General features: G+C 39.5%; 2 long non-coding RNA genes across 2 annotated transcripts; both read left to right on the top strand.

Moving 5' to 3' along the window:
- Nucleotides 1–2,691: 2,691 nt before the first annotated feature.
- LOC119524240 lies at nucleotides 2,692–6,219 on the top strand. The gene is made up of 6 exons (XR_005214770.1): nucleotides 2,692–2,761; nucleotides 5,131–5,246; nucleotides 5,500–5,565; nucleotides 5,672–5,793; nucleotides 6,056–6,085; nucleotides 6,190–6,219. It is a non-coding gene; the product is annotated as an uncharacterized LOC119524240 (long non-coding RNA).
- Nucleotides 6,220–6,277: 58 nt separating this feature from the next.
- LOC119524238 lies at nucleotides 6,278–10,719 on the top strand. The gene is made up of 8 exons (XR_005214769.1): nucleotides 6,278–6,313; nucleotides 6,540–6,599; nucleotides 6,711–7,317; nucleotides 7,750–8,296; nucleotides 9,563–9,626; nucleotides 9,732–9,845; nucleotides 9,955–10,020; nucleotides 10,560–10,719. It is a non-coding gene; the product is annotated as an uncharacterized LOC119524238 (long non-coding RNA).
- Nucleotides 10,720–10,948: the final 229 nt, after the last annotated feature.

The following is a 10,948-nucleotide window of genomic DNA, read 5'->3' on the forward strand; positions in this document are numbered from 1 at the left end:
AGTTCATGTTTAATTATGGCACCCAAATTGTTTCTTGTGGCTGATGCTTTCATTGGCTGACCTTGGTGAGTGGAAGTGGGGAGTAGCTAAGAGTAATCCTGAAGAAATATAACATTTTCTTTTAAGAAAGGAAAATTGGCGATATACCAGTTTTATATTTAGCATTACTGTAGTCTAACATATCAGTATTCCATTATTGGGGAAGGTTACAGAAAAAGTGGGAACACTAAGGGAAATAAAGAAATAGTAAGCTAAGACCACCACTGTCATGAAAAAAAAATAGACTTATTTATTGCAGGTTGCTTCTGCTGCTCTCTGAGCATTCTGAAGGAAATAGTCACAGAACTGCAGCCACATGGCATGCTTTTTTTCCCCCAGAATTGCCATAACATTGGCTTACACACTGGACATTTTATTTTGTTTTCAAAGAAATTACAGATTAGGATTCTTGTGAAATCTAAATGTCATTACTGATAAGAAATTTAGGTTGTCCCAAAAGCACAATAAGAATTTTACATGGTGAGGAAAAGAAAAGATTTGCTTTGGTAAATGGGTATCAAATATATATACATGCACACGCGCACACACACACATACATATGTATACAAATGTATATATATGTGTGTAATTTTTTTTGCTAGTTCTAATAATATTTATTGTATCATTTTTTCTAGGAAGTTTCTAAACTTTGGACTTATTGAGATTAGGTAAATCCCTGGCCAGCATAAAAATCATATTGAGTAATTTGTAATAAATGTGCTTAACCATCTTTTCCATCAAGTATAAAAATAAAGAAAATAATATGTTTTAAGGCATGTCTAGAGCAAACTGACATATTCCTTCATCCACAAAGTCACATCCAATTCATGAAAAAACAAGAGACTGAGTTGTCACTACTCTGTAGTGTCTCTCCCTGTTCATTCATTACTTTATTCAGCAGCATATCCTAGAAAATCATTAATAACTAGCTCTCCTCAAACAAAAAGCCCTGATGTGTAGCATTTGTCAGTTCTGCCAGCCTGGCCAGTTTCAAGGCCACTGATCACTGAACACCAAGTGATAAAGAAATGCTGATAATCGGCTCTCATGCGATGATAAGGGCTGCCTTGAGCACTCTAATGCCCATAACCAGGAGAGAAAGGAATATTTCAGAACATGCAACTGCTTAGAATGCTTACATCATAATGGACTACTGGGAGGGCAAGGGCTGAAGCTGGCAAGGCAGGCAGGAGTCAGAGCATGAAGAGCTCGACTCCCTCTCCAAGATATTCAGTGACTATAGCATTTGGCAGATGCTAAGGTAGGAGATGATGGTGGCTCTTACGATTGTAGTGACCATAGTATTTTGAAGGAATCCAGGGAAGAGATGACAGTGACCCTAACCATATGGTAGTGTCCATGGGATTTTGTAGATATCCAGGGAAGAAATGAGGGTGTTCCTACCTAGGTAGTGGACATGGGATATTGAAGGGATATAGGTAGGAAACAATGATAAACCTAACCATGGAAGTGATCATGGGATTTCACAGGTATCCAGGTAAGAGAGGATGTGTCCTTAGCAATGGAATTTATCTGGGAGTTTGTAAGTATCCATATAAGAAACAGCGTGTTTCTCAACCTGGTACAGACCAAAGGCTTCTGTGGGTATCAGGGTAAGAGAAGATGTGTCAAAACCATGATTGTGACAAAGGTATTTTCCAAGTATCCAGACAAGAGATGACAGTCAACCTAAACAGTGTAGTGAATATGAGATTTTGAAGGCATTCAAGTTAGTAGTGATGGTGACTTGAACCACGGTAGTAACCATGGAATTTCCACATATGCCGGTAACAGATGAGGTGTCTCTAATTTCAGTTATCGCCATGGTTTTTTTTCAGGTTCCAAGAAAGAAATGAAGGTGAACTTAGCCATGATAGTGAACATGGGATTTGGTAAGTATTGGGTGAAAGAAATAATGTGGGCTATAACTGAGTGGAGACCAGGGTATTTTGGAGGTGTCCAGGTAAGTAATCACGTGTCCTAAGCACAGGAATGACCATGGGATTTTGAGGTTCCAATGACTAGATGATTGTGAACTTAACAGTGGAAGTAAATGTGAGAAATTACTGGTATCCAGATAAGAGATGACACTGGCCTTCAATACATTAGAGATCTATGATTTTCAATTATTTAGAGAAGTGATGATGGTGTCCCAATCTCTAACTAGATGCTGACCTTAAAGTTCTGCAAGTATCAAGGTAGAATTGTTGATGATTCCCCCAATGATGGTGGAGTCCATGGGATTTTTCAGGGTTCCAGGTAGAAGAAGGTGTTTTCCTTTAACATAGTTGTCCTCATTTTTTAAAAACAAGCTCCAGTCAAGAAATGATGATGAACCTAACAATGGTAGTGAAAGTGGCACTTTGCTGGTATCCAGGTAAGAAACGTACAGTATACACCATCTCATTTTCAGATACCTAGAAAGTGATTATGGTATCACTAACATTTGTTAGTACCATGTTTACTTCTAGCTATTCTTGTAATAAATATGTGTCCATACCAATACGAGTAAGCAAGATATTGTACTGTTTTTCTAGTTTAGAGATAATGTGTGTATAACACTGGAAGTAACTAGGGTTTTGCAGGTATCTAGGTAACTTCTCAGGGATTTACTCACTGTAGAAGGGCTCATGCGATTTTTGCAGATACCCAGTCAAGAGTGATGGTGTCTCTAACTAAGGTGTTGACCTTGACATCTTAAATCATCCGGGTGGAGTTGATGGTATGTCAAATGATGGTGGTGACTGTTGGATTTTGCATGGGTCCAGATAAAAGGAGATGTGTCCTTAAACACATTATTTACAATGTTTTGGGTAACAATCAAGATATAATGATGAAACCAAAAGTAGTAGTGAACTTTGGGGTTTGCTGCTAGCCAAGTAAGAGATGATATTGACTTAGACCCACAGTAGAGACCTTCTGAATTTCAGTTATCTACATAAAACTGACTGTGTACCAAATTCTTAATAATATTTTGCAGATACACAAATAAGAAATTATTGAGTCCCTTCCAATAGTAGTAAGAATGAGTTTTATTTTTTTCTTGTTTAGAGATTTGTGTTTAACATTGGTGGTGAGTGAGGAATTTTCAGGCGTCCAGGTAAATTATCATGGGGTTTCTTATGACAGTAGTGGCCATGGGACCTTACTGATGTTCAGTCAAGAAAGGATGGTGTATCTAACTACAGTGTTGAACTTGGAATTCTTCCAAGTACTCAGGTAGAGTTGATAAGTCCCTAACTGTGGAAATGACCAAGGCAATTCTCAGATGTTCATGTACAGAAGAGGTACCCTAAAAACATTCATCAAAATGTTTTGCATGATCTAGGTATGAGATGATGATAGATGCAACAATGCTTGCAAACATGGGGGATTACTGGTATCCAGGTAACTGATAATGTAGGCCTTAACAACAACACACTCTCTGATCTTCAGAGATCTAAATACGTGATAATGGTGTCTTCAACATCGGCTGTGGTCATGGGATTTTGCAGGTATTCAGATCCAATTGATAAGGATCCTTACAAATACTTGTAGGAAGATGACCTTAATGTTCTCCAGTTTAGAGGAAATGTGTGTTTAATCTTGGTAGTGACCAATAGTTTTGGAGGTATCCAGGAAACTTATCATGGGGTTCTTCAAAACAGTAGGATCCAAGGAATTATTGCAAATGCCCAGTTAAGAGAAACTGTGTTTCTAGCTACAGTGTTCACCATGAAATTCTGCAGGAATGCAGGTAAAGTTGTTGGGTACAATTAAAGAGGAAGGAACCAAGGATATCTGCAGGTCTCCAGATGGAAAAAGATGTGTCCTTAAACACATATTTGCAAAAAAGTTTTCTGGTTCCAGTTAAGAGATCATGACGAACCTAACACTGCTCGTTAATGTGGAACATTGTTGGTATTCACGTAAGGAACAATATGGGCATTTGCCACAGTAAAGCCCATCAGATTTTCAGATATCTAAATGAGTGAAGATGAATCCCTAACACTTGTTAGTATCAAGTTTTTTGGCAGGGATTCAGTAAGAAATGACAGTGCCCTAACCAGTAATACTAAGCATGAAATGTTACTGTTAACATGTTTAAAGAAACTGCATGTTTAATCTAGGTAGATTGAGTGAGGGATCTGCATTTATCCAGATGAGTTATTTTGCAGTTCCTCACCACGTAGTTATCATATTTTAGAATTTTAGTAGGTAGACAGTCAAAAGATGCTGATGTCACTAACTACAGTGTTGACCTTGGATGTCAAGAAACACCAGGTACAGATTGGGGTCCCGTCAAGGTATAAATAACAAAGTTCCTATACGGTATCAAAGGAGAATAAGATGTGTCCTTGAAAAGAAAAGCTGCTAGGTTGTCTAGATTCCAGTAAAAACTTCATGGAGAATCTAAACCGGATGGTTAACATGGAACATGGACAGTAATCATCTACGTAATGGAATGTGTGGGCTTTATAAAACTCTTCAGATATACACGTAACATAAAATGAAATCCATAACAATACATACCATATTTCTTATAGACATTCAGGTAAGACATGGTAATCTTTCTACAAACACAAGAAAGCATAAGATCGGAATGAGTTCTAGTTCACAGAAAATGTATGAAAAAACACACAAGTGACTAAGAGATTCAAGTATGCAGATAAGTTATCATCATGTTCCTCACCAAAGTAATGACCATGGGATTTTTATAGTGGAGTAAAAAGATATATTTGTCTCTAATTGCAATATTCAATTTTGATTTCGGCTATATAAGGTTAGGTGAAGGAACTCAAAAGGATAGAAGTGGCAAAAGATTTCTGAGGGTAACCAGGTTGAAAAAGAAGTGACTGAGGGATTTAAAGGTATCACAAGAAGTTACTACAGTGTTCCTCAACAAAGTGGTGATCGTGGGATTTTTACAAGTGTCTACTCAAGAAATGTTGGTGTCTCTACTACATTACTGACCTTGGATCTCTGCCGTGATGTCGCTGTAGTTGAGGGGTCCTGTCAGGGTCGAAATAACTAAGTGTAGTTTTTCAGGTGTCAAGGAAGAAACTGAGGTCTCCTCCAAAACCTTTCTCATGCTGTGTTTCTGTGGTTCAGAAAACGGAACGTGGTGAACCTAACTATGGTCGTTAACGTGGGGCACTGCTGGATCCCAGGTAGTGTGGAAGTGGGCCTTCACTGCAGTACAGACCATCTGATCTTCTGATATCTAGGTAGGCGATGACGAATTCTCTTTACACATAGTAGTTGTGCTTTTTCTCCCCTAAGTTGGTACTTCCACTTTGTGCAGGGATTCAGTTTAGAAATGGTAGTGTCCCTCACACTCCCACAAAGCACGAAATCTTACGGTTTTCTAGCTTAGGGAACAAATGGGTTTGACCCTGGTAGTTGGTGAGGGATGTGCAGTTGTTCAAATGAGTTCTTTTAGGGTCCCTCTGCACAGTAGTGACCTTGGAATTCTTGCAGGGGTCCAGGCAAGAGAAGTTGGTTTCACTAACCGTGGGCTGACCTTGGAGTCCTGCAACTATCCAGGTGATATTTGTGGGTCCTGTAATGCGGGCAGTGACCAAGGTAAATTGTCGAGGTCCAGTGAAATCATGCGTGTTCTTAAACACATTTATCATTCTATGTTTTTCAGGTTCCAGTCAAGAGATCTTGGTAAGATAAAGCTGCTTGCTTACGTGGGATATTGTGGAATCCAGGCAAGGGATGATATGACCTTTAACCGCTGCACAGACCCTTATGTCTTCAGTTATCTAAGTAAGTGATGAGGAAATGCCTACCACCTTTGGTACCATGTTTCCTTGCAGGCATTCAGATAAGAAATGACAGTCTCCTTACCAATACTACTCATCATGCGGTCTTAGCATTTGCTACCTCAGAGACTCGGGATGGCCAATGCCGGTAGTAGTGAGGGAGGGATTCGGGGTATCCAGATAAGTTATCGTCGTGTTCCTCACCAAAGCAATGACCATGGGATATTGGTGGTGCCGTCAAAAGATGCTTTTGCTTCTAATTTCAGTGCTGACCTTGGATTTCTGCAAGTTGTCAGGTTAGTTGAAGGGACTCAAAAGGGGAGAAGTGGCCAACGTTTTCTCAGGGCATCCAGGTTGAAAAAGAAGTGTTCTTCAACACGTGTCACTCCGTGTTTTCCAGTTTCCAGTCCAGACATCATGTCTAAGCTGCAATGGTCGTTCACTCTGGACACTGCTGGAATTCAGGTAAGGGATGATGTGGGCCTTAACCAGAGTACAGACCACCTGAGCTTTCCGATAGCTAGGTAAGTGATGATTAAATCTCTACCTGTTTGTTACCATGTTCTTTGGCAGGCATTCAGGTAAGAATTCATAGCCTCCCTATGAATACTCGTAAGCATAAGCGTTTCAAGTTTCCTAGCTGAGAGAATTCTGTCTTTGACCCAGGTAGGAGTGAGTGACTTCCAGGTAATTCAGGTAAGTTACACTGGGGTTCCTCACCATGGTAGTGATCATCTGACTTGTTTTCAGGTCAAGACAATTAGGTTTCCCTGACTACAGTTTTGACTGTGGAATTCTGCTACTCTCCAGGTAATAACCTTGGGTCCCCTAACGTTGGAAGTAATCAAGTTAGATTTCAGGGTTCCAATTTCAAAAAAAAAGAAATGTCCTCCAACACATTAATCACACTGTGTTTTTCAGGTTGAGGTCAAGATATCCTGATGAAGCTGACAAGGGTTGTTAACATGGGACGTGGCTGCTATCCAGGTAAATGATTCCAAGGGCCTGAACCACAGCATAGACCCTCTGATCTTCAGCTACCCAGGCAAGTGACGATGATTTCTCTAGCACATTCTGATGATGAAAGCCCTAACACGTGTAGGTACCATGTTTTTTCTCAGGAGACTAGGTAAGAAAGGATTGTGCCCCTCCAACTTTTAGTAACTTGAGTCTTTCTGTTGATAAGGTCAACAAGATATGCACACATGCATTTGATCTGGGTACTGAGTGAGGGATGTGCAGATATCCTGATTAATATTGGTTCTCTCACTAATTGGCCCTGTGATTTTTACAGGTGTCGGGTCCAAAGAAGTTGGTTTCTCTAAGTATGCTCTTGACCTTGGAGTTCTGGAACTTTCCAGGCAATACTCATGGGTCCCTTAACCCTGGAAGTAACCAAGGTAAATTGCAGGGCTTGGTTTAAAAACTTCGCAACCCTAAACCTCTTTGTCACTATGTGCTTTTCAGATTCTTCCTCAAGAGATCCTGGTGAGTTCACCAATCAATCAGTCAATCAGTCAGTCAGTCAGTAAGTAAATAAATAGGTACATAAATAAAAAGAGTGCTCATCTATGTGTAGCTTTGCTGGAATCCAGGTGAGGGGGTGACGTGAGCCTTAGCCACTCTAGAGAGCATCTGATTTTTATATACCTAGGTACAAGTGATGATGAGGGTGCTAACATTTCTGTAGCACACACGTGGTTAATCATGGCAGTGAGTGAGGGGTTCAGGTATCTGGATAATTTATCATGGCATTCCTCACCAGAGTAGTGACCGTGGGATTTTTGTAGGTGTCTGGTCAAGAGATACCGCTGTCACTGATTATGTTATGGGCCGTGGATTTTGGCAAATGCCAGCTAGAATTTTGGGCCCCATCGCACTGGAAAGCACGAAGGTGTTAAGGGTGTCTTGGTAGAAGAGCATGTTTCCTAAAACACCTGTGTCACAATATATTTTTCAGACTCTGTCAAGGGATCCTGTTCAAGCTAACAATGGTTGTTAAAATGGGACACTGGTGGTATCCAGGTAAGTGATGATGCGGGCCATAACCACAGGACAGACCACCTGGTGTGATATCTAGGTAAGTGATGATGAATCCCTAAAACATGTTGGTTCCATTCTTTCCATACAGGATTTCAGGTAAGCAATAGTAGTGTTCCTACAATACCAGTAAGCGTGAGAGCTTCCTAGGTTCCATGTGTGAAAATGTATGCTTCAACCCAGTAGTGAGTGAGGGATTTGAAGGCATCAAAAGAAGTTACTACAGTGTTCCTCAACAAAGTGGTGATCGTGGGATTTTTACAGGTGTCTACTCAAGAGATATTGGTTTCTCTACTTCATTATTGACCTTGGATCTCTGCAGTGATATCAGTGTTGTTGAGCGGTCCTTTCAGGTTCGAAGTAACTAAGGGTATTTTTTCAGGTGTCAAGGAAGGAACCGAAGTTCACAGGTAGTTTTGCTATGGTCCTTCACCACAGTACAGACCATGTGATCATCTGATTTGTAGGTAAGTCATTATGAAATCTAACCCATGTTGATGATGCAAATCCTAACAAATGTGGTTACTAGTTTTTTCAGACTTTCAGGTAAGATATGACACCATCCTGACCAATGCTTATAAATTTTATACCTTAGTGTTTTCTAGTTTAGGGTAAATATGTGTTTAAATCTGATAGTGAGGGAGTGCTTTTCAGTTATCCAGATAAGTTTTCTTCGTTTTTGTCAACACACTATTGACTGTAGTGTTTTCACTATTTTCATTTCAAGAGATGTTGGTTTCCCTCACTATGGCAATGACCTTGGTGTTGTTCATATATCCAGGTACACATGATGTTTTCCCTATGTTTTTGGCCCAAGTTTATTTACAGTCATCCAGATCATAGAATATGTTTTTTAGGTTCCAGTCAAGGGATCATGTTGAATCCAGCAATACTCACTCATGGGGGATATTGCTGGTTTCCAGGTAGTATTAATATGGGCCTTATCCATAGTACAGACTATCCTATCTTTAGATGTTTAGGTAAGTGTTGATGATATCCCTAATACTTATTGGTACCATGGTTTTTTTGCAGGTATTTGGGTAGGAAATGATAGTGTCCCTCACAATACTAGTAACCATAGTAAGCATGAGATCCTACTGTTTTCTAGTTTAGAGAAAATGTGTGTTTAATCCTGGTTATGAGTGAGGGACCTGCAGGTATTCCTGTAATTTTGCATGGTGTTCTTCACCCCAATAGTGAGTATGGGATTTTTGCAGATGTCCAGTCAAGGGATTTTTGTGTCTCTAACTACAGTGTTGACCTTTGACTTCCACAGTTTCCAGGTAGAGTTGATGGTTCCCTTCAAGTTGAAAGTGAGCAAGTTTACCACATATGTCCAGGGAGAAAAAGATATGTACTTGAGCATATTTTCATATTCTGATTTCCAGGATCCAGTCTAGAATTCATGTTGAACCTAACAATGTTTGTTAACTAGGTTCGGTGTTGTTACCCAGGGAAGGGATAATGTGGGCTTTACCAGAGTAAATACCATCTGACTTTTAGATATCCAGATAAATAATGATGAAACCCTTAACATTTGTTGGTACTATGTTTTTTGCAGGCATTTTATAAGAAATGATAGTTTCCTATCAAAACTTATTAGCATGAGATCTTACTGTTTTTTAGCTTAAAGAAAATATATTTAACCCTAGTAGTGAGCAAGGAATTTGAAGGTATCCACACAAGTTAACCTGGTCCTCCTTACCACTGTAATAACCACAGTTTTTATATAGGTATCCAGTCATGATGTGATGTTGTCCCTAACTATGGTGCTGACCCTGGTTTTACAAGTATCAGGTAGAAATGATAGTTCCCTTTAGTATGGTAGAGGCAGTGGGATTTTACTGGTGTCCTGGATGAAGATTTATCCCTCTTTTGACTATGGGTTTTTGTAAATTCCAGTCAATAAACTTGTGACCCTTCCCATGGTCCTTCACAAGATTTGGCTGAGAGCCATGTTCTCGATGATGGTGGATGCACCAAAGGTCGAGGTCATGGGATTTCCCGGATATCCAGGTAAGCAGTGATGGTACTCTTAAACCAACAGTGTGACCATGTGTATTTTCAAGTGTCATCAAAAGTTATAGTGATCCTAACCATCATAGTGACCATGGGATTTCTGCAGGTTTCCTGTCAAGATGATGTTATGTCTACCTAAGGATACTAACCTTGGAAATTAGCAGGTTTCCAGGTAACAGTTGATGTTTCTTTAATCAAGGTAGTGTCCATGCAATTTTGTAGTTATCCAGACATGGGATGATATGTCCCTACAGTAGTGTTTATCCTGGCCATGTAGGTATTCTGGTAAGAGATGATACTGTATCAGTTACCGTAGTGACCACAGTGTTTTGGCAGGTATCCTGGCAGGTAATGATGATGTCTCTAACTACCGTGTTGGACTTCATTTTACCATGCTAGTGGCCTTAGGAATTTTACTTGTCCAAGTAAGAGGTGATGTGTCCCTAACCATGTTAGATACCATGGGAGTTTGCAGGTATCTAGATAAGTGATGATGGTGGTCCTAACTATGGGAGCAGGCATGGGATTTTGTGGTTTCCTGGTAAGACATAATGTTGTCACTCACCATGGTAATGACCATGGATTTTTGCAATTTTCCAGGATAGAGATGATATTTCATTAGTAGTTACAATGCTAACCATGGAATTGTGCAGGTATCTAGGTAAGAAATAATATGTCTGCAACTATGTTATTTACTTTCTGATGTTTTAGGTATTCTGAGATGACGGTATTCCTAGCAACGGCAGTGCCCACAGGATTCTGCAGATACCTAGTCAAGAGCTAATGATGGCCCTAACAGTGCTGGTGTCCATGGGATTGAAAGAAAAATGGAATACTTTTCTTGGTTAATTATATATTTTGTTAAATGGATGTTAATATTCAACAAGTTTTAAATTGTCACTCCCAATCATATTTTCTTATGTTCTTTTCCTTATTTGCTCGATTTCTACATAATGGCATTTGCATCAGGAATCTGAGGCCCACATTTAAGTAAATATTTTAATATCTGAGAGCCATTAATACAAACATATTTTATGTAAAATTTGTTCATTCCTAAAGAAATTAGACTATAGATCCAATTCTTGGTTGAAGAGTTAAGG

Source organism: Choloepus didactylus, chromosome Y, assembly GCF_015220235.1.
Source record: "Choloepus didactylus isolate mChoDid1 chromosome Y, mChoDid1.pri, whole genome shotgun sequence".
Taxonomy (NCBI): Eukaryota; Metazoa; Chordata; class Mammalia; order Pilosa; family Megalonychidae; genus Choloepus; species Choloepus didactylus.